This window comes from Anopheles gambiae, chromosome 3 (genome assembly GCF_943734735.2).
Source record: "Anopheles gambiae chromosome 3, idAnoGambNW_F1_1, whole genome shotgun sequence".
Lineage (NCBI taxonomy): Eukaryota > Metazoa > Arthropoda > Insecta > Diptera > Culicidae > Anopheles > Anopheles gambiae.
This window is the reverse complement of record NC_064602.1, coordinates 66,124,275-66,146,708: the sequence shown is the minus strand read 5'-3', so window position 1 is coordinate 66,146,708 and position 22,434 is coordinate 66,124,275. Positions and strand designations below refer to the sequence as shown.

At 43.2% G+C, this 22,434-nt stretch overlaps 1 protein-coding gene across 20 annotated transcripts in view; it reads left to right on the top strand.

Annotated features, from left to right (window-relative positions):
* Positions 1–22,434, top strand: part of LOC4577712 (plasma membrane calcium-transporting ATPase 1) — a 67,595-nt gene that overhangs the window by 2,373 nt on the left and 42,788 nt on the right. For 8 of the 20 annotated variants that reach the window (XR_009766395.1, XM_061660316.1, XM_061660315.1 and 5 more), the window contains exon 2: positions 5,621–6,286. The exons of 1 other annotated variant lie outside the window; for it this stretch is intronic. The gene's annotated coding sequence lies outside the window, so the exon portion shown is untranslated. Of the gene's footprint in view, positions 1–1,502; positions 1,524–2,103; positions 2,275–2,307; positions 2,538–2,609; positions 2,628–3,449; positions 3,468–4,436; positions 4,549–5,620; positions 6,287–22,434 lie in introns of those variants that run through there. 11 more of the 20 variants (XM_061660299.1, XM_001237378.3, XM_061660304.1 and 8 more) reach the window with 11 other exon arrangements.

Sequence of the window (22,434 nt, the reverse complement as noted above, 5' to 3'; positions counted from 1 at the left end):
CCACGCTCTCATATGGCCGGTGCGGAATCATGCAAAAACTGCCCCACATCCCCTCCTCCAACCACATCCGGGATCATCGTCACTCCTCCTTCGCATTTTCCCACAGGCACGTTGCATAACAGCGAGCTCGAAATTGAATTTTCCACCTTTTTCGAGTCGCGAAAATCGATCGATCGCTCGTCCTGCCCGTCCACCGCCCGCCGGAGCACACCGTACGTATGTGTGCTCGTGTTGATTCGTGCTCGACCGGGGGGAGAGGGACAGGATAAATCGGTCGGATTCAGCACGGATCAGCACGGGAACGCACAACAGGAACAGGTCGGTTGAAGTAGATTCAGATTGTGTGCATGCATGGGTCCGTTCTCCTACAGACTCCCTGCGATCGAGCGTGGGGACGTTCACCTTCATCACGCTTTGCCCCCGCCCTCCCCTCCCCCATGGCTGTTGTGTTTGGTGCATCTGGCGTCTCGGAGTTTGGCGTTTTGGGCATGATGTGTGAAACGTTTTTCTAAATATAAACATTCGGACTGTGCCTCCGCTGGTGGTGGTGGTGAGCTCGAAGCTGCCGCTTGCTTCCCCATTGGAGGGGCTTCCCGGAGGAGGGAAAGGGAGGATGTTGCTATGAGAGTAGAGGTTTTCCTTCCTTTCCCCCCCGGTAGTATCGCCAATCGGGATGTTCCTCAGCCAGCCGTAGTCGAGCGTTGTTGGGCTAGCGTTGGACCGAGTGTCTGTGTGGAATAATTGGTCGGCTATGGGGATATAGAGGAAGATAGGAAACAAAAGTAGGGCATAAGCGGGGTCACACACATGCACACACACACAATGAGGACATGTGACCAATAATTCATGCTAACATTTTGATTCGACATTTGGAGACTGCAAATTGTTGTAATTTTGTTGGCAATTCTAGTCACAAAACAGATTTAAAATGTTTCAATTTTGCCGTTCATCCCAACCCGAGGCAGACTGGAAGGGATATTTCGGAATGTTAAGGAGTTTTACGTTTAAATAAATATCATTGTTGTCTACATCCTTTAATAGACCTCTTAGAAATAAATATTTAGAAAAAAAGGCTTTAAGAAAAACATACGAAAGTAACTGCTTAGATAAAAATCCGATAAATAGAATTGTACAGAGAGAAAAAAAAAAATGTTCCAGCCTTTGATTATTATAAATATGAAATTATTTACGTGCTCCACATTACCGATCACTATTTGTGCAACTATTTCTAGCTGCATGTTGATAAGATAGTTCGCCTATAGCTATCTAATCTACATTGCGCCCCTCATTCCAATACTTGATAAGAGGCTAAACGTATCAACTGATACGTCGCGTGATATTATAATTGCAAAGCAATTGCGCGAGATTGTGTCTGGTTCGTTTTGTAGGTTACGACCGCGTCAGTTCGTTAAATAATGCATTGTTTTGTGTTACATCATTTTTGGTGATATTTTTGTTTATTTTGTTCTTTAAAAAAAAGTCTGAATTTCTCTTTCTTTTAGGCGACCAAACACACGCGTTCGGTGAGTTCCACGGGCTTGTATTAATTGCGTGTGGGTTCCTTTTGGCACCGAGATCGGGTGAGGGCTTTTCGATAAACAAGGCTCACACAAGCTCATGGCCTACTGCGCTCACATCCACACCACACACAGCTGACTCACACGAGCTGAATCCATCGAATCGGGCTCTTCCCCGTGCTCTTGCTCTCACCGTCTCAGCCGGAAAAGCTCACGGGAAAATGTGTACCGCTTTTCCAGCAGCTCTTCAGCAAGTGCGCCCCCCTGTGAAACTATTTCTCACGCTTTTCCCTCCACATGCCACCGCTCTTTTGAGGAAGATTGAGTTGTTATTCCCCGTGCCCTCAGCACACATATTGCAGGGTACGCCGAGTGTGCTCTCCGTTCACCATCTGCACGCGAAACATCCATCGCGCTCTCCCAGCATGCATTGGAGCATTGAAAGTTCTCTTCGCAACCCTTACATTTTTGGGACTGACGGGGTTCTCTCTTGCTCGCTCACTCTCTCTATAGTATCGTACATATGGCCCAGTGCGCTCCCACCGAACACACAATAAGGTGTGGGGGCGGCGGTGCGGATTGCCCTTATGAAATTGGCCCCCGCGATGTGAGCGAAGTACCGCCTCGGGAGCACACTGTCAGTGCGAGAGCACACACGCTGCAAGTTCGCCGCAAGTGGTCGCGCGCTAGTCTCGCTTTCCGTGTGGTGTTGGTGCCTGTGTCTGCTTGAGTGTGTGGCAGTTTTCCGTTCTGCAAGGTGAAAATATCTAGATAGTTAGTGGCGCTCGCTCGGACAGGGGTGATTTTCGTGAGGCACCTTTCACCGATTGCTAATTAGCAGCAGGGAGCAGAAAAAGAACTCTTGCGTGTTGCGTGAAACACTAAATTCTATGCACACCTTCACACACACACACAAACACATACGAATGCCATATGCAGTGAAGCACAGGTGCGTTACACTGTGGGATGATCTTTATTGGTATCAATCGATTGGTCGACTCCTCCGAAGTGACACATCAGGTGAGCGAACAAGAAGAGCGAGGAAAAAACCGCTCAATAACCTATAATTTCTGTGACCCTGAAATATGGAATTAGAGTGTGTGTGTTTGTGTGAGTGTTTGAGAGTGTGGTCCATTTGGTAGTAGGAGAGGGGGAGGGGGGAGGAGAGAGGGAACGAGGAAAAGCTCTATAATAGCTAATGCATGGATGGATATGGTGTGACGATGATGATGATGGTGATGTGTTGGCAGTGGTTGAAAATTTTCGTCTAAAATCGATCAGATCGATCACATATACTACCGATGTGTGCGTGTGTGTGTGTTTGTGCGCGTGTGGGGAGGAAAAACGAATAGAAGAAAAATCGACGTTTTGGTTCGTGCCTGTGCTCCCCCGGTTGGTTGGTCGAGCGCAGCTCTGGGGGTCAGGCTAGGCGGACGGGTGGGGGGCGTACAACCAACCAATATTAGGCGACTATATTAAGAGCGCAACACAAGCATATAGCTGGTACGGCTGGTTCACATTAGACACAGCGCCGACAATCGAGCAGACCATAGTCACAGCCGTGGTGGAAAGTAGATTTTTTCTTTCTTTCTTTCCTTCTGTTGGCCACGGACTGCCGCCGCTTTGATCGCGCACATTTTCGTTGAATTTTAATTTAGAATCGCGCGCTGTTTTTTTAGGGGAAGCAATAGCTCACCCCACTACCACCATCCTGAATCAATAAAAAAGGCGGTCGAAAGTTAGTCGACTGTGCTTCCTTTCCTGCCAGCGCGAACACACAATTAAAATTGAACCATCGTGTACGAAAATCACTAAAATGTTCCGTGATTGACACACACAAACACATGTGTTTGGTTTGGGTGTTTTTTAGAGGCGAAAAAAAAATGTGTAAAAGTGCACGGTATGCGTGTGTGTGTGTGTGAAATGTTCTTACGGCTGTGTTTGCTATAGGTATAAGGTCACATTTTCGCTTTGAATCATGCTCGTCATCGGAAGAAATTATGTAATAAGTTTTGTATGTGGACGTGTGTGTGTATGTCGTGCGGTGGTGGTGGTGTTCGTGGTATACAGCATTTCCCAGCTCTCAGCTCACACAATTTCCCTCACCGAGTGAACAAGAACTCCCCGCTCGCCTTACATGCCGCTTTTCATCCGCCGCATCCTACTTCCTCACCAACAACGATCAAGTCGGACGGACGGACTTGCCAACCTTCTCGGTTGTTGGTGCTGTGGGTCGATTTTTCTCACCCATCCAGAGCCTTCTTGTTTGAAGAGCCGCAGAACCATCCAAAGAGCGAAGGGAGCAAAAATCGAAAACTCTCAGCGCGTGGGAAATCGGTGAAAACGTGGGAGAAAGAAAGTGAAAGGAATGGGGAAGGGGGGTTCTGTGGGGACCATGCGTGTGTGTTACGGGAAAATGAGGGAGAGAATGGTGTAATGGCTGGCTTTCTCTAAAATAGCTCAACCGAGAGCAAGAGTGAGCTGCGCTAGCCAAAGGAAAGGTGGAAAATTTTTGACGTGCGGAAACCGTATGTTTGTACGGAAATAGAGGAGAGGAAAATTGAGTCTCTCAGCGTGAGAGTGTGAAATGAAAATCGCCAGAGAAGTTGTGGGAGAAAATTGAGCAAAAGCTTTTGAGAAAACTCGGCAAATCGTGTAGTCGTCGTGGTGAGAGAACCTTCCGCGGTGGAGCCAACCAACCAACAAAGCAGCAGCATCATCATCATCGTCAACATACGAAAGAATAGGAAGCAGCAACAAGGAAAAACTCACAACAACAATTCCACAGAACGATACCGTTTTGTACAGTCGCGAGAGGAGTTTGCTCGCCCCCGCGTGCTGGAGAGTAGAACCTATCTCTCGCCACATGGGGGGTTTTCCTCCGAGCAAGAATTTTCCCGAGAAAACTACGAGAGAAAGGATATGATGTGTTAGCCGTGCGACGGTACTGAAGGGCTCACTCGTCAGTTTTCCTCACAACGTTGGTGCGGCCGGAGTGTGTGTGTGTGCGTAGTCTGGTTCGTTGATTAAGGTGGTCACCTTTGTGTTTTGGTTCTTTTTCTGTTTTTTTGTATCCACCCCGCTCCTCTATTTGGACGTGATAGCTCGGTAGCAGGGACTTTCGTCCATTGATCCATGGTGCGTGGTGTGTTACACAATCTCCACTCTAGTCACACCGGGACATATACGGTCTATCCTTGCCGGAGGCGTGGGGTGTTGGTGTTCAGTGTTGATTAAAGATCCAGAGAGCACATTGGTGACACGGGGCCAGGGATTGGATGTGTAATTTTGACGTGAAAAATCCTCGAAAATGGAGGCAACGACTCGAGCAAAGTGATTAAAAGTGGCACATACATCACAGCGACGACGGTCCATTGGATGTTGGAAAAGAGAGCGCTTGAGAGGGAATACTTGCAGTTTGATAAAAGAGAGTTGGTGGTCGTTAGTGTGTATGTTAAATATGTGTATGTGTGAGTGTGTTGGAAGCAATAGAGTGACGTTTTTGTTGCTGTGGCATGTGGACCAAACTGAGCTGTCCTGTTCGTTTGCCATGGTTCCGGAAGCAATCTCTTCCAGTAATAAGTTTCCTCCTAATAGAATATCTCTTCAAGTACTAAGTCGAGGACTTGGCAGATATCTTTAGTTGTTGTTTAGACTACAAATTGGACGGAATATCTCACAATAAGCATCATCCTCCTGGTAGGACATTCTAAGTATTCATCACCTGAGACATTGGAGACATCGTTTTATTGGAATAGTAGATACCGGAAACAGTAGATACTTGATATCTTCTTGTTAAGTACACTCTGCTTTGGTAGATATCTGGCGATAGGTTGTAATTTAGAAATTAGATGAAATATTCCGTCAACAACATGCTCTTGGCAAGTGTTGACAGAACAACAAAGGTCCGCGTCATCTGAGACACTGAAGTACATTGAAGTGTAGTAGGCATCGATTGGTTATGTCAAGCCTCCCCTTCACAGTGACGTGCATTCGCCCTTCCGTCTGTGTGTCAGTTGAGTCAGCCAGTGGTTCCGTATCCACTCAGTGTGGTGTGTCTATCCTTTTGGTTGCTTATTGGTCTCTATCTTTTTCTATTATAGCCAGCCGCAGAAACACCGAACCGTTAGGAATTGTGCGAACGACCACCATCACCGATCACCTGGAGAAACCACGTACGGTGCCCGCACGTGCACACAGCTGCTGCAGCACACATCCTCCTCCAGCTCTAGCTTCGTTGGTGTTGTGACAGTGTGCGCTCACCGACGGGATGGTGTGTGCGTGTGTGCCTGTGCACGGGTTTAGTGTCGTGTTTGTGTAGCTGTTTGTGTATGTGTGCGTGTGCGTTGTGGTGTGCGCCCGTGAATCTCTTCCGCCAATTGATTTTCCGCGCAGCAGGGCCTTTGCTCGACCCTCCCTCCGGAAGTGGATTCGACTGCTGGTGGCTTTTCATTTTACGACCGGGCCAATTATAGATAGTATTATATATAATAACGTGCAACGGGGGAAAACACGGTGTGAAAATATCTCACGTCACTACCACCGGAGGTTGTGGTAACTGGGTGTGCTGTGTATGTGCCGCCGGTTTGCTATTATCTCGTGCTGCTGGAAGTAATTGTGTGTTAAGGTGTGTACTACTACTACTACTACTACTGCTGCTTGCCCGTTTTGGAGATCCAGTGCCGGACCGAAAGGGCGGAAGTTTGTTGTTGTTAGAAGTCGGATGTATTGTGGGGAATAAGTTCGTAAACTTCAGAAGCAAAATTGAGGTAAGTGTGCTCGTATAAAAGTGGATGTTGAGGGGGATCGCATGCTAGTTAAGCAACAAAAATTAGCAGTATGTAGCATGATTGCATCGCTCTGTGTGCATTGAACCGTCCCTAAATCATAGCGCGAATAGTCCATGCTTATTGAGATACGGTCGGTTTTACATAATTATTTGTGAAAAATCGATTTTCCTTCCGACTGGCTAGTGGTGAGCCGTAGCCTCAAAATCAAACGTCGCTGGGAAGTGTGCGTGTGTGTGTATGTTGGTGAGAAAAGGTGACCCAAAAGCGGGTCGGGAGCGTTCAAATGCACGAAGAAGTACTTGCCTTCGTCGTTGCTCAGTTAAACGTATGTCGAGAAGCGGCATGCTCACCCGTGAGATGTGTGTATAGCTCTCACTAAGCTGGGATTTTGTTTTTGCACTTTTGGATTTTCCTTCACTTCAGGTTTCTGCTTGTGAGGAACTCATTTTCTCACTGTTCGGTAAAAGTTTTCAATTTTTGAGCGGGTTACCTAAATCAAAATTCTTCCCGTTTTTACTGTCAGAGAATGCAAGAGCATGAAGCTTTATTTTAATTATTATTTAATAATAAAAGGTATCATTTTTATGATATAATTCAACATTGTGGAGTTTGAGGTAGTTGCAATCATATCAAGCAATTTGATAGTGTGTTCTGTATATTTTGAATAATATTGAGGACATCAATGTATGCTCTTCTAGCTCTTGATTGCATGTGTAGTATGTCCTCTGACACGAGAGCAGCTTGCTTAATTGTTCCACGAAGCAGAAGTGTGCCAACGAGTATCGATTTTAAACGTCGAGAAAAGACACACTTGTCCATGCCCAGCTGAAGATTCTCTGAATGTTTGCTGTGGTGGACGCTAAAGGAGGATTTGTCATAATATGCATAAAAATCATATAGATTTTGTTTTGCTTATTAGGATGTTCAGACATTGTTCTTCTTTTCGTTTTATTTGGCGCCATAACCTTAGTCGGTCTAGGCCTACCTAAGCCGCTAATGGGATTGGATATTTGTGACTAAAATAATATTGAGCCTGCGAAGACTTATAATTTTTGGAGCTTTTGCAAGCAATAATTAAAAATCTCTGCTGATGTGGAGAGCAACCTTAGTTGTAGGTCACTGTCCAAGTATAAAAGCTTCTTTTATGGACCAGCAATCTGTAACTCATTGGTTTTTACCCATAGAAAATTAGTAGAAATTCTCCAAAGAACGGTGAAAGTACAAGGTCCATACGAGATTCGAACATAATGACACGTATGGATTTTAGGTCGTACGTCTTGACGACTTAACTACGGGGCCGCCATAATGCATGTTGGTTCAAAAGTAACCCTATTCCCCCCCCCCCCCCTAAGTAATTCCTCGACATCTTTGATTACAACTTGGTTGCGCTTTTATCATCAAATGTAGTTTTTTAGTGTTGCCTTCTATCTTGTGACATTGTCTTTCATAATTGAAGGTGCTCATTTGAACAATATGCCCTTTTGTCTTGGTGTTGCGTGATTGCGATTGTCTAATGTAACCGCTTTCAAGACGCTTCGCGATGGGAACTGTGTCTTTCCATTGTTTTGTGATTGTGTGGTGCACTAAGAGAATAGTAAATTGTTGCAAGTTAATAAAACATTGTTCACAGATGAAGAATAGTTCATTTATCTTGCTAGCAAGCTGATTACTTCAAGTTTTCTTGTTAGAATTGGCTTCAAGATTTTTTTTTTCAATTTGAAATTTAGAGGACGTAATAATTAGAACAACACTCACATCAAAATCACTCTCCAATTGATCAAACACAAAATCATTTAGTCTCAAAAGCTTCAAAACCCACTGTAAAACCAAGATTATTAAATACACAGTTATTATACAACAATTTAAAATTGCTAAAATGACCAGAAATATCGTTATTTATACACCAGCTGTAAAATCATTAAGCATACCCAAGTATATCTATCATTTGATGTAATGGTCGTTTGTTTGCCATTATCTCGTAAAATATTGGGGCACTCTCGAAGTTATCCATTGCAACCAAAGCCTTTTATCCCTTCTTTTTAAAGCCTCAACTTCAAAAGGCATTCCTATATACAACAATGCCATAAGTTTGTAGACGCTCGCCTAAAGATAACGCTGGAACCCGTTAGAATCGGCAATGGGTAAACACAACGGGCCGAGGTCTCCTGATAAGTTGGGTTATTGAAGCTTTGCTGTGTTGTTGGTGGAGTTGTTTGTGATTGTTAATTTTTGTGACGGATAGGCTCCACTCCCCATCGGGCGGCACACATAGGAAGTGAGTGAACGAGAGAAAGCCAACCAGATAAGAATTAACGCACTCTACTCTGCCTGTGTGTATGTGCGTGATATGAAAAGGGGAGAGAATCATAGTCACGCTCAGGGTGAAGGAGTGAGTGTGCATGCACTGGAAGAAATTGGTGGTCCCAAGGGTCTGGAAAGCACACTAAACTATGGGTAGGGTGAGTTGGACTGATAACACGCAAGAGCTCGGCATGTTGTGGATGCCACATCATCGAACAAGTTGTTGACCTTCCCTGCTCTGGTGAAGTACGGTGTGAACTGAGCTTGAACTTCTTCCTCATTTCCATCATCGTTCTCTCGGGGGCGAAGAAGATCATTGCAAGCTGATCAAATATCAATGGCCATAGACATAGTGATGACAATCAGTCCCGTACCTTCTATTGTTTTTCCCAGCGACGAAGAAGTTCTCAAAGATCTAGCGAGATAAATCGTTCCTAGATGCTTGCTGTCAGATTATTGATAGTAGATTAAACAGCATACGGGGGATAGGGGCCGCCCTAAGAAGAGAACCAATGCCTGATAAGGGTGAAGACGTAGGATGGGTGCTTAAAAACTGATACGGAACCGGAATCGCTGCACATACGTACATACTGTCCGTTCGACCTAGAAAGGTCAGTCGTTGAACCGACCCGGGCATAATCGGTCAGGAGAATCAGTGAACGGTGAGGTCATGATCCGAATCAATCGCTAATTCTTCGAATCGATCTAGAAAAAAAAACATTAATTGCATGTACACACCCAGTGGCTCAATATGCGTGAGATCTAGACATTTTTTTATTGACAACTTAAATAGCTAAAAAGCGTACCGTGACATAAGGGGAGCAGCAACAAAAAAGGAGTGGAATGGGGGGAGATTTTTAACAAAATTATTTCTTTTAGCTCTGAGTATAGCTGGTGTGTGTGTGCGTCTGCAACTGTGAGACGATGCCTAGGGTTAAACATTCTCCTGTCAATGTGCTGCTGCTGCTGCTTCGCCAAAGCATCTTGCTGCGCGCCAGTGCTAAATGATGTTTCGATCACGCTGTTTAGATTTTCACTTGTCTTTCAGCGAACGGGTTTGACAGGTGCTGCAGGCGGATTGAAAAATTGAATTTTCGCCAGAATGTTTGCATGGAATGGCCGGTGGTGGGAGGCTACAATTCTACAGTGTGTGTTGTAATTATGTGTGTTCTTTTGCTTGCCCTTCTTAGTCGTCGCCGTCAGTGCGTGGTTTGCAATTTGAAAGCGAGAAATGACCGCTGTCAAGCGACGGATCGATCACCCTGGCAAGATGATGGACCTGCTGGTTTCAAGCTATGATGTTTACATCATCGTTCTTTTACTCGTGACGGGCGAAAAAAAAACGATAAAGTGTACTATTTTCCTTTTTCTTTTTGTTCCAACCTTACGGTTCGTACGATTTTGCATGAACAAACCCCCCCAATCTTGGGGTGCATCTTCTACTGAAATGGCCACTGTAGGCTGCCCTGTTGTTGGTTGCGCTGTTGGTGGGCTGACAATATAGTTGTCAAGTTTATGTGCCGTTTTTTGTTTTTGTATTCGTTAGTGCTGCTCAGTGGTAGTGGATCATTAAGCAAACCGCCGACAAGCTGACGATAACAGCAGCAGCGCATGGTTATTGTGCTGTGTGAAAAAGTGCAAAATATGTGTGACCAAAAAGGCGAAACCCTGAAGCTCCCCATGTAAACTGAAGCTGGATAGTGTTGGGATTAGTGGAAATGGTTGCACTTCAGTGTAGTTAGTAGCAGCAGGTGGCAGCAGTTTTTAAAACGACCGTTGAAGATGCTGAAAAGCGAGAACAGAGAGTGAGAGAAAGAGACCATTGTCGGCAAAGACGTTTCTGGTTAAGGTTTAGTACACTTTTTTTCTCGTAGCAGTGTACCGAACCACCACTGACTGAGTATTCTGTTTCTTTTTCGATTCTCTCTCTCTCTCTCTCTCGCTCTCTCTTTCTGTCTGCTCTGTGTGTCTCAGGATAGGATTCGTTGTATTTTTCCTTTGCGGCTTTCGGCGGATTCGAGTTTTTCTTACACGCGGAGGCGGTAACATTCCATCCGGTGCAGGGTGGTATAGGAATGGAATTTTCCTCTGTTTTCCAATCCATTTTTCTCAATTTTCTTTTTGGAGAGGGAACATTGAAGGTTTAAAAAAAAACAACTCTTCAATGCGCGTTCGGATTCGATTGTGTTGGAAAAAATGTAGTCTTGTTAGAGCGTTTTTCACTTGTGCCAACCGTTTTCTCTCAGCACCCTCAAGGTGCGCGCGTTTGTTACATTACCTTGGCGCGTATGGAGGAATACACATTGATCCTATTTTTGTACAATCGAATCGTTGTTTGTCCCCCTTTCCCCCCTACTATCACCCCGCTTTTAGTACGTTATGTGGGGCGTTGTACACTACGAACCTACCAGGGGTGAAATAGATGGTAATGCAAAATTGATGGCATCTACGTAATGATTTATTGATTTGTTCTTCTTTCCTAAACACAGAATTACTCCTGTTTTTTATTCTATTTACCATTTTGCTCAAATCAAACCACCGGCTTTCGTTAATCAAAAGAACATCAAGCCTAGAAAATGCAACCAAACTCACTGAACACGTTCGCTCTAGCCGATCAATAGCGCTCCTTCCCTTGACTGGGATACTATTTTTGTAGCAGCAAAATGGAGCAGTCGTCAGTAGAGCATTAGTGGTAACAGTTTTAATCTCTGCAACACAGCATGTGCGTGGGTTTTCAAGTAGAGAAGTAGAGGTTTTTATACTTTTTTTGTATAATGCCGACAGACGCTCAGCCAGAGCCAATATCAGTTGCACGCTGTTGCTACTGCAAGTGGATCATAAAATTAAACTCGAAAGACTGCCGGGGTACAACGGGCAGCAATGGGGCTGGTTTACACATACTCTAGCCCGCCGTCGGGCATGTTCCGGCAGTAAAAGTTGCACCACCGGTGTGAGCTTCTTCCCTTCCCGGCCCTCTCAACAGGGTAACGTCGCACAACACACGCGCACACGCATCTACCCCGTCTGTGGATTTTCTTTTCTGCTCGGGTAGGTAATAGGTTTAAAGAGTGAGGTTTGTCGACGGGCGATGGATGGTTCAGTCTCTGGACGCGCACGGCCATATGGATTTTGCCGGTATCCGGGGCGGTATGTCCAGTGGGGCAGTAGTCGTGTGGGGGTAAAAGGGTGTGTCGTAGTTTTTTTTCCAACAGCTTGGCTCCGCAACATACACACAACACCGTTGGCCATTTCATCGTTGACCTGAAAACGAATTAATTAGATTTGAGTAGTAACAACAGCACGCTCTCGGTAGCTGCTAAGATCCCTGCATAGGAATGAGTAAGGAAAATCGGATTTTTTTTTAAAGAGCTGTTGAAACCCGTAACGTAGATTACACGGGGCGGGAGAGAAAGAGGTAGGATGGTGGTTTATGCCCGTTAAACGCAGAAGGTGAGTCAGAAGCTAATAGAGATTAATTTTTGATTAGCAGACGAATCGCGATTAGTTGAGAGAAAGCAACACTCAGAGTGTGTTAGAGTACACAGTAGCTTGCTGTTATTAGGCTGCGGTCTGTCTGCTATAGAGTAGTAGAAAGGGGCATGGTCTGACAATCTCGACCAAACAAATCAAACGACGCTTAGAAAAAAAAGCATTTCCTCGACAAAGAAAGACAAACATCGCAGTAATAATTATCGGTGTAGTTCGATAGTTACATACGCTGATAAAACAATTAAGGTTAATATTACGGATAGCTTCAAACTTTGGGTATTCTTCATATTTTTATTGAATTTATTCATATCGTGCCTCAGGCCAAGTCGATTTTTAATTTTTCGTGAATGTCATGATGTACTAAATTCAAATGTGTCTAACTCCTGGTGGGTCCTGATGTCGCCATAAATAAATATTTTATACGAGGCTGTTTCGTTTCAAACCGATTCTAATGCAATTTCTTCGATAATTCACATTAATATGGTACATTGTAGTATTGAAGTACATTGTAATCTATTGTTGATATAGTTATCTACATGAAAACAACAATGAATTCAAAGCAAGACGTTTTATCTTGTTTAAAATTTCAGACAGCCCAATTAAATTGTGACTAATCGCACAAAAATGACAGTGATAATAGCATAAAAACAACGACATATGAAGGTAGATTAGACGAATGGATTGATGATCTTATTTTTTTTTTAATTTGGAAGGTTTGCTTCAGTTATGTCAATTATGCAGAGGTATGACCTATAAAATTTGAATTAGTAAGAAACTATTCCATCCCAAAAATATCTTAATTATCATTAATTCGAAGCAACACGGTACCTTGACTGTGAGATGCTTCCAAATGCTTTACAATAGGCACAATTGGAGCTCAAGTTCTTTTTTATCTTCCATAGTATTATGAATATTGCTAATTTTCAGTCATTCATTTCATATTTTTCAAAATGGATTAAAATTTAAATTTTATTGCTTTCATCCAAATATTAAAATATCCAAAACAACCAAATATTTGAATGCTATAGAATGTCCAGAATGCTCTTGTATATATATTCACTGTATGTTGTATCATAAAATATAGCTTAACATTGTTATTAAGATTGGATTGGTTTTTCTTTTTTTCAATATTTGTTAAACGATACCAATGTAAATTAAACAAATTCTTCATTTAACACAATTTGTATGCGTGTAGTGAATGGTAGTTTCATATAACAGACGACATTGCACTGAAAACGAAAATAAAATCTTGTTTCGTTGGCTCATTCGATCGCTGACAAAGCGCTGTCTCAGTGAACTAATTTTGGCTGTGATTTTCAAGTGAAATGATTTGTATTTAATCGTGCCCAATTGTGGTGATTACATTTTTCGCCTACCGACATTGAGATACGTTTGAATATGAATGGAAGAAGCTAATGGTAGGAACAATATAGCAGGAAATAAGCTATCTGGGCTCTGACTCGCTCCAAAAATCCCCAAACCCATATCGGACAATCCTATGTGTGTTTGGCTTGTATATAGTGGAAGTGTGGACGTCAGGTTACGCTTATATCTAGCTTTCTTTTCAATACCCTTTAGATTACATAATGGTGGGCTGTAAAGGTGCGTGTGGTGTGGTTGGTTTTATATTGGATCAAAACGACGATGGCGGCCCACAATAAATTGTGTTCCGTTCGTGGTTCTGCACACGCAAAAGCAGTTGGCATTGAAGCTGCCAAAAAAAGAATAATGATGCGAAGAGCGCCAAGCGAGGAGCCGTCCCAACATGGGCAGAAACCGCCGTCATCCCCATATCCATCATGTTACCTCGCCACGGTCAAATTGGCATTGGTATTTTGGGGTGTGTGCGTGAGCATGTGTTTGTATGTGTATGTGTTTGTGTGTGTTCATAACAAACCTCCACCGTGACACGTTTGATGAAGAAAAGATTTGGCCACATGCGTGATAGTTTTGTTAAACGTATTGAGTAGCACTATTGTTGGTGCTTTTTTGTTCCGTCAGGATGAAATTAGTGTCCATCCATTTTAAGGATTTTACTCTTAACATGCAATGAATATTAACTCTTAAGGTAGAATTTATTTCAAAAATTGGTGGCTTAACGCTATAATTGAAGAGTAAAATTAACCTAAAAGTAAAATATCATGCCACATTATTGTAAGGGGCACACTAGTCTTAGCTATAAGTCAAAATGCTCATATATCGTTTATTAAAAGAGCTGGCATGGACCATAATAGCAATGAGCTGGTCCCGGGCTAATGTAATTTAAAAGTGTACAAGGAGACATATTCTAAGATTATTAAAGGAAACTTTGAGGTTCCTGGGTGGTGTTGTCGATTTAGTTGTCGGCTATATTCGTATCTTTTACTTGTGGTTGTTACTAGTCAATGAGTCTATTAAAATAAATGCCATGTGTTGTGATTCTAAATGGCAAGGAACTTTTAAGTATGTACATTGGTATGTACAGTTAGAATGCACACACATTCACATCAGCTTAATCGTATTTGAAAGTACCGATAAAGAGCATCAGCCAGCATTTGATTCACCATCCAGGGCCAATCTAACTATTGCCCTCCATGTGGAATGTGAAAAAAATGATAATACTGACCTAGTTTTCTACTCTGGGTCTTTTTATTTTATTATTACGATCATCATAAGCCTTCCAAAAATCAGTATTCGAGAAAGAAAGAGAAAGAGTATCTGATGAAGGGAATATAAGCAACATTTCTACACTTTTCACGTTTTCTCATTTGTTGACATTCTCATCGAGCGAGTGAGTTGTGTTGTGTGTGTTGTCTTCCTCAGCATCAACACTTTTCTCACCATTAGATATCAAATCGATCTTCTCACCTCAGATATGAAATAATCTTATCTCAACTCAGCGTACCCGTCCTCTTGAGAAAGATGTTGAACAGATATACTCTCTCTCTCTCTCTCGTCCGCTGTGTACGAGAACTCTTCTCTTCCCTTGCAATTGGTGAGATGAGAGAGGCAGGGTTCTAGTCCAAACCGTAGCGATCTTGAAGAGGTGCGCCTCTTCTCACCAGCTCTTTTCTCATAAGTTTTCATAATTTTCGCTTGCGCCTCTCTACGATGTGAGGTGGTGATTTTCCTCATTTGCTCATTTTCTCGCGCGAAGAGAGACGATACACATTCCCGTCCTAGATGGCGACACTTGCTCCGGAGTGTGTGAGCTCATATGACGTGAGAGACGGGTTTGGAAGCTTGCCCAAGCTTCGAAATGGGTATGGCGGCATCCAGCAGCTGCTGCTGGGCTAGTAGAGTGAACCACCCGGTTGGTGGTAGTGTGGCGATGCTTGTAGGGAGGTAGGTAGGTGGTGGTGGTGGTTTGCCAGCATCAAAAACCTCTTGTGTGTACGAACAACAGCGGATGACAGTTTTTCGGTCAAGGGGATCGAATGACGTCATAAGCGATGAGATGATGAGATTTCGACGGCGCACCTTGTTTCCTCCCTGTAGCGGAGTACGTCCCGGCAATGTACCCGGAGAGACCGACCCCCTGGGGTGGCAGATGACTTTTCTCAACTGCTCCCCAGGCGCGCACTCGAAACGACGGCGCCCTACATACACATAAACACACACACGCACATGCACACAAACATACACTCATGAAGCTGAGGGATTTCTCTTGATCTAGCCTGGGCTGTTGTAGAGCAGGAAAACGGATAAAGGCAGGGCCAAAATCGGTTCTAAAAGAGAGTGTGTTCTTCCATTAGCGAATGGATTGTTTGAAAGGATTATGACTGAGGATGTGAAGGGTTTGTGTGAGTGTGTGTATGAGTGTCGCTCTTATCGAAGCAAATGTCAGCATTGTATCCTTGTAGCCTTGTTTCGAGACCGACGACGAAAAGTTCCCCGGGAAAAGGTCGCATTTTATGACAAGATGTGTTCTCGGACCAAACCGCCGACCAGAATGTTCCCCGATCGATCTCTGTGCAAAAGCGTTGTCTTATGTAGAACGAACGAACTATAAGCAGTGCAGAAGAAACACATACACTTTGTGTAAAGTGCGGTTGACTGCCGCCGTCGCCGCCGGGCGGAAATGAAACAAGAACGTCGATGAGAGTTAAAGACGGCAGAACCCCCCATGGTGTGGCGTGGATAGAAAACGGAACTGCTTACAGCGACAAAATAGTGTATTATGGGTACGTTTTTGCTTCTCTTTTCCCTTGCCCGGGGGGAGCCATGCCATCCCATACATATGTGTGCGCTTGAATTTGGTACAGCGAGAATGTGTCTTTAGCACGATTTTGAGCGTGAGTAGTGTGGGTGGGATTGCGGGGGATTTGGATGTGCGATAGTGTTAGAAGCTGAAAAACCGCACCACAAAAAAAAAAACACCAAACGGGGCGGGCAGCTCATTTGCTTGCTCATCATTATTTATAATTCAGCATTCGTTCATCTTGTCGGCAACTGTTGTTGTTCGCTTCCCTCGCTTCTTCCATTGTGGCCGCGCCCGCTGTGTCTCTATTTCTCTAATGGCTTAGGTGCACGCTGCTGATGCTTTGTCACTTTTGCTGCACACACGCACACGGAGCGCTTGTGAGACATCCTAATGGTAGTTGACGCCGGGGGTGGGTGGAGGCTTTTATTTGCCTTTGCCTCGCCTAAAATGCCGGTACGATGATGCTGCTGGCCGCCGACCGCCCATTCCACGGCCTCTTCGTTGTGTGCTAAAGTGGGAAATTTTGATGAACAATGTGTGCTGCGTGGGTGTGTAGTATGTGGATCATAGAGACATTTTGGTGAGGCGCCCATACACACAACAGCGGTCCCAAAAATGTCCAAACCCCACCCGGCAGTGGTTTTGCTTCTTTCTCCGAAGTGTCAAAATATGCCAATGAGGTGAGGGGGTTGGATGTTGGAGGAGTCCCACCAGAGAGCGAGTTGTAATGCAGAAGTTGCAGTCAGTGGAGAGTTGTCGTAAGCTACAATTTCTGTGACGAATGAGTGGTTTGAGGCTGTGAGTTGTGAGATTCGAAATTGGAAAAGATATGGGTATGTGTAATGTAATGGAATTGTTTAACGATTGCCAAGATTTAACAAACATTTTTACTGTATTTTAGATAGCGTGTGAGTCAATTTGAATCCTAGTTAATTGTTATGCAAATTGTGTTTGTTCTCATTTCAAATTTCTATGAAATTTTCTTTTGTTCAGTAGGATTTTGTATTGTCCATTTTATGTATTTTTTCTGTTATTGGGTTTAACATATTAATCGTATTAACACGGGAAAACACATTTTAGAAAATACCCGAAATTTTAGATTTGATTTCAGACAAGTTTGAAGTGAGGTAAACTGATACTTTGAGTATATTTGGTACATAGTTAGCGTACTTTCTGAACTTTACGTAAAGGTTATTTTTGTTGCTATATATGACATATGGCGTTACGACATATTGTGACAAATTATGATAAATATGTAGCAGTAGTAAAGCTAAGAAACCCTTCATTAATTTTAGCTCAGTGGTAATCTATTCTCAGTGGTAATCTATTCTCAGTGGTAATCTATAAAATAATCGTTTTATTGTCATTCTTTACTTGAAAATATAAAAATATTTACTAATAAATTGATTACTTGTATATCGTATTTTAATATTACAACATTTTCACAACTCAAGACTTGTGTTGCGTTAGAACGATGGGAAGACACGGTCATGCAGTACCCTAATTCATATGGCTTTTTACTCTTTATGGTAAACTTGGTAGGCATGTTTTAAGGTCATGTCATTAACCTTTTCATACATTTCGCTTGGAGAGGAAGCATTAGCAATAATATGGTCATTATCTGTTTTGCTAATGCGATATGAATTGTTGTATACCATAACACTCTATCAAGCCGAAAATTATTCAATTACTTTTTACTAAAGATCAACGTCCTAACCCGCCATTAAAAATCATCATCAGTCATAAACAAATTTATCGTTTGAAATGAGAAACCATCAAACCTATAAATTAAATCAAAATGCAAAAGCACGCAAAACACATTAGCACAAAGGGTCATTAACCTTAATAGTGTCATCGATTGTGTGTATGGAAAAAAGGTGGAAGGTGTTAAAGTTTCCTATAAACGCTCTTTTAATTAACTGAACTCGACAAATCGCTACGTTCCATACGTGTAAACTTTCAGTATATGGAAAAGGCTTTCACTTCCTTTTCGGATCGCTGTTGGGCAATCGATTGCCGGTCACATTCAACTGAGCTGTCGATCAAGCCTTTGTCGTACGTGATGACATTTGTATATTGCTTACTTACATATCAGTGCGTTCACAGTTTTACTTGTTTTAGACGTATTTTTCACATCTGCAAAATCAAACACCCACCGAACGTTGGATCTGGATCTGAGTTCTGCATGGATGCATTTTTGGACCGTTTATCTGTTTGTGTCGGTTGTTCGCAATATGCTGCATTGTACGTTCACAACTAGCGAGTGCATGATGCTACTGTGACTATAAAACGTTCAAATGGATCTAAAGCGCAGCCAAAAACACACCCATTTGATCCTGTTCGATGAGGTTCAGATATTTGTTGGATGGAATGTTTCAAAACTCTGTTTTCCGCGCCATGTGTTGTGATGATGTACGTTAGTGGTGTGACGTGATGATGATAAGGGTGGGGACAGTTTGGAAGCAAAGCGAAACATATGCCGGGCACAATGCAGTTGTTTATGTGCTTTGTTTATGCGCTTGTGTTGCTCCGGAGTGTGTGAGCTCATATGACGTGAGAGACGGGTTTGGAAGCTTGCCCAAGCTTCGAAATGGGTATGGCGGCATCCAGCAGCTGCTGCTGGGCTAGTAGAGTGAACCACCCGGTTGGTGGTAGTGTGGCGATGCTTGTAGGGAGGTAGGTAGGTGGTGGTGGTGGTTTGCCAGCATCAAAAACCTCTTGTGTGTACGAACAACAGCGGATGACAGTTTTTCGGTCAAGGGGATCGAATGACGTCATAAGCGATGAGATGATGAGATTTCGACGGCGCACCTTGTTTCCTCCCTGTAGCGGAGTACGTCCCGGCAATGTACCCGGAGAGACCGACCCCCTGGGGTGGCAGATGACTTTTCTCAACTGCTCCCCAGGCGCGCACTCGAAACGACGGCGCCCTACATACACATAAACACACACACGCACATGCACACAAACATACACTCATGAAGCTGAGGGATTTCTCTTGATCTAGCCTGGGCTGTTGTAGAGCAGGAAAACGGATAAAGGCAGGGCCAAAATCGGTTCTAAAAGAGAGTGTGTTCTTCCATTAGCGAATGGATTGTTTGAAAGGATTATGACTGAGGATGTGAAGGGTTTGTGTGAGTGTGTGTATGAGTGTCGCTCTTATCGAAGCAAATGTCAGCATTGTATCCTTGTAGCCTTGTTTCGAGACCGACGACGAAAAGTTCCCCGGGAAAAGGTCGCATTTTATGACAAGATGTGTTCTCGGACCAAACCGCCGACCAGAATGTTCCCCGATCGATCTCTGTGCAAAAGCGTTGTCTTATGTAGAACGAACGAACTATAAGCAGTGCAGAAGAAACACATACACTTTGTGTAAAGTGCGGTTGACTGCCGCCGTCGCCGCCGGGCGGAAATGAAACAAGAACGTCGATGAGAGTTAAAGACGGCAGAACCCCCCATGGTGTGGCGTGGATAGAAAACGGAACTGCTTACAGCGACAAAATAGTGTATTATGGGTACGTTTTTGCTTCTCTTTTCCCTTGCCCGGGGGGAGCCATGCCATCCCATACATATGTGTGCGCTTGAATTTGGTACAGCGAGAATGTGTCTTTAGCACGATTTTGAGCGTGAGTAGTGTGGGTGGGATTGCGGGGGATTTGGATGTGCGATAGTGTTAGAAGCTGAAAAACCGCACCACAAAAAAAAAAACACCAAACGGGGCGGGCAGCTCATTTGCTTGCTCATCATTATTTATAATTCAGCATTCGTTCATCTTGTCGGCAACTGTTGTTGTTCGCTTCCCTCGCTTCTTCCATTGTGGCCGCGCCCGCTGTGTCTCTATTTCTCTAATGGCTTAGGTGCACGCTGCTGATGCTTTGTCACTTTTGCTGCACACACGCACACGGAGCGCTTGTGAGACATCCTAATGGTAGTTGACGCCGGGGGTGGGTGGAGGCTTTTATTTGCCTTTGCCTCGCCTAAAATGCCGGTACGATGATGCTGCTGGCCGCCGACCGCCCATTCCACGGCCTCTTCGTTGTGTGCTAAAGTGGGAAATTTTGATGAACAATGTGTGCTGCGTGGGTGTGTAGTATGTGGATCATAGAGACATTTTGGTGAGGCGCCCATACACACAACAGCGGTCCCAAAAATGTCCAAACCCCACCCGGCAGTGGTTTTGCTTCTTTCTCCGAAGTGTCAAAATATGCCAATGAGGTGAGGGGGTTGGATGTTGGAGGAGTCCCACCAGAGAGCGAGTTGTAATGCAGAAGTTGCAGTCAGTGGAGAGTTGTCGTAAGCTACAATTTCTGTGACGAATGAGTGGTTTGAGGCTGTGAGTTGTGAGATTCGAAATTGGAAAAGATATGGGTATGTGTAATGTAATGGAATTGTTTAACGATTGCCAAGATTTAACAAACATTTTTACTGTATTTTAGATAGCGTGTGAGTCAATTTGAATCCTAGTTAATTGTTATGCAAATTGTGTTTGTTCTCATTTCAAATTTCTATGAAATTTTCTTTTGTTCAGTAGGATTTTGTATTGTCCATTTTATGTATTTTTTCTGTTATTGGGTTTAACATATTAATCGTATTAACACGGGAAAACACATTTTAGAAAATACCCGAAATTTTAGATTTGATTTCAGACAAGTTTGAAGTGAGGTAAACTGATACTTTGAGTATATTTGGTACATAGTTAGCGTACTTTCTGAACTTTACGTAAAGGTTATTTTTGTTGCTATATATGACATATGGCGTTACGACATATTGTGACAAATTATGATAAATATGTAGCAGTAGTAAAGCTAAGAAACCCTTCATTAATTTTAGCTCAGTGGTAATCTATTCTCAGTGGTAATCTATTCTCAGTGGTAATCTATAAAATAATCGTTTTATTGTCATTCTTTACTTGAAAATATAAAAATATTTACTAATAAATTGATTACTTGTATATCGTATTTTAATATTACAACATTTTCACAACTCAAGACTTGTGTTGCGTTAGAACGATGGGAAGACACGGTCATGCAGTACCCTAATTCATATGGCTTTTTACTCTTTATGGTAAACTTGGTAGGCATGTTTTAAGGTCATGTCATTAACCTTTTCATACATTTCGCTTGGAGAGGAAGCATTAGCAATAATATGGTCATTATCTGTTTTGCTAATGCGATATGAATTGTTGTATACCATAACACTCTATCAAGCCGAAAATTATTCAATTACTTTTTACTAAAGATCAACGTCCTAACCCGCCATTAAAAATCATCATCAGTCATAAACAAATTTATCGTTTGAAATGAGAAACCATCAAACCTATAAATTAAATCAAAATGCAAAAGCACGCAAAACACATTAGCACAAAGGGTCATTAACCTTAATAGTGTCATCGATTGTGTGTATGGAAAAAAGGTGGAAGGTGTTAAAGTTTCCTATAAACGCTCTTTTAATTAACTGAACTCGACAAATCGCTACGTTCCATACGTGTAAACTTTCAGTATATGGAAAAGGCTTTCACTTCCTTTTCGGATCGCTGTTGGGCAATCGATTGCCGGTCACATTCAACTGAGCTGTCGATCAAGCCTTTGTCGTACGTGATGACATTTGTATATTGCTTACTTACATATCAGTGCGTTCACAGTTTTACTTGTTTTAGACGTATTTTTCACATCTGCAAAATCAAACACCCACCGAACGTTGGATCTGGATCTGAGTTCTGCATGGATGCATTTTTGGACCGTTTATCTGTTTGTGTCGGTTGTTCGCAATATGCTGCATTGTACGTTCACAACTAGCGAGTGCATGATGCTACTGTGACTATAAAACGTTCAAATGGATCTAAAGCGCAGCCAAAAACACACCCATTTGATCCTGTTCGATGAGGTTCAGATATTTGTTGGATGGAATGTTTCAAAACTCTGTTTTCCGCGCCATGTGTTGTGATGATGTACGTTAGTGGTGTGACGTGATGATGATAAGGGTGGGGACAGTTTGGAAGCAAAGCGAAACATATGCCGGGCACAATGCAGTTGTTTATGTGCTTTGTTTATGCGCTTGTGCTGGTTTGATCTGTGAGCACATGTTTCCGCACGACCGCGTGGCCGTGTGTTGAAAATGTCGCAGAACGGCACCGCGCGTTTTCAGTGCACGCGGT